This window comes from Schistocerca gregaria, chromosome 3 (genome assembly GCF_023897955.1).
Source record: "Schistocerca gregaria isolate iqSchGreg1 chromosome 3, iqSchGreg1.2, whole genome shotgun sequence".
NCBI classification, from domain to species: domain Eukaryota; kingdom Metazoa; phylum Arthropoda; class Insecta; order Orthoptera; family Acrididae; genus Schistocerca; species Schistocerca gregaria.
The window spans coordinates 325,196,576-325,197,647 of record NC_064922.1 but is presented as its reverse complement, the minus strand read 5'-3'; positions in this window follow the sequence as shown (position 1 = coordinate 325,197,647).

Here is a 1,072-nt window from a genome sequence, read left to right as displayed (position 1 = left end):
CTCACATGCTAATAAATGTTTCTCCTTCATACATGAGGCATAACAGGATCTTGTCACAAATCAACACCCAAATGTGATTTCTGAATGAAAAACATGTTGTGCAACCTTTCCTTGTCAACAGAATTACATGGTATTACTTGATGTACTTTGCACTGTTGGGGTAAAATATTAATCATTTGTGTATCCACGCATGATTTGATCCATTTTGAACAGGAAGACAAAATGACAGTGGTCCTAGACTGCACTGAAACTGAATTTATTATGTGGTTTCTCTCCCTGTCATTGTAGTTAAACCAGCCAGTACCCTTTTTAATGTATTAGGAAGGTCTTTACTAAGACATAGTTTCTTCAGAAATTAATAACCCAAATATTTTGTCTTTTGGCCTCCAGTGCACACATTGGAAGATAAAAATATCATGTGGTTTCATCCCCTCACATGCAGGTGTTTCCTGAAGTTCCCATGGGCAGTCATTAGTCCTACAGGAATCAAACCTGTCTTCCTGTTCAAGCCCAGTATTGCAGAATGTCTCTTAAAACATGGTTTCAACATCATTAGTTTGCCATGTTTTTGTACGCTGTGCACTGCCTCCTGATCCAGCTACATAGTTTCGATTTTACCATCGCCTTGGCTGATCATTAAGACAGATTTTGTCCCAACAAATTAAGTTATCACTCCTGTCCTGGCCAGCCTATCAGCTTGTTCATTTTCACTAATGACACCACAATCATTGTAGCACCTATGTAGACTTTCCTCCACATACATTCTGACAGCAAATATCTCTACCAGGAATATTGTGGCCAGCTTCCCTAGGGTGACTGCGTTCTCTAGTCAAGGCTGTACCCTGAATACATACCTCGGTTCCCGCAACTTGTCTGTTTATGATCTGTCACCTGCTCTCTATTGTGATTCAGTCTTCCTCTGCTCCCTATTTCTAGTGGAAGGTTTACTGAAGCAGCTGGAAGTTATTGTATGGACAGTCTTTCTTATATTTGCCAGATTAATTACACTGGTGTGGGGTTTTGGATTTTTTAACACGTGTGCCACTGTTGCTACTTCAATTGTAACCCAGAG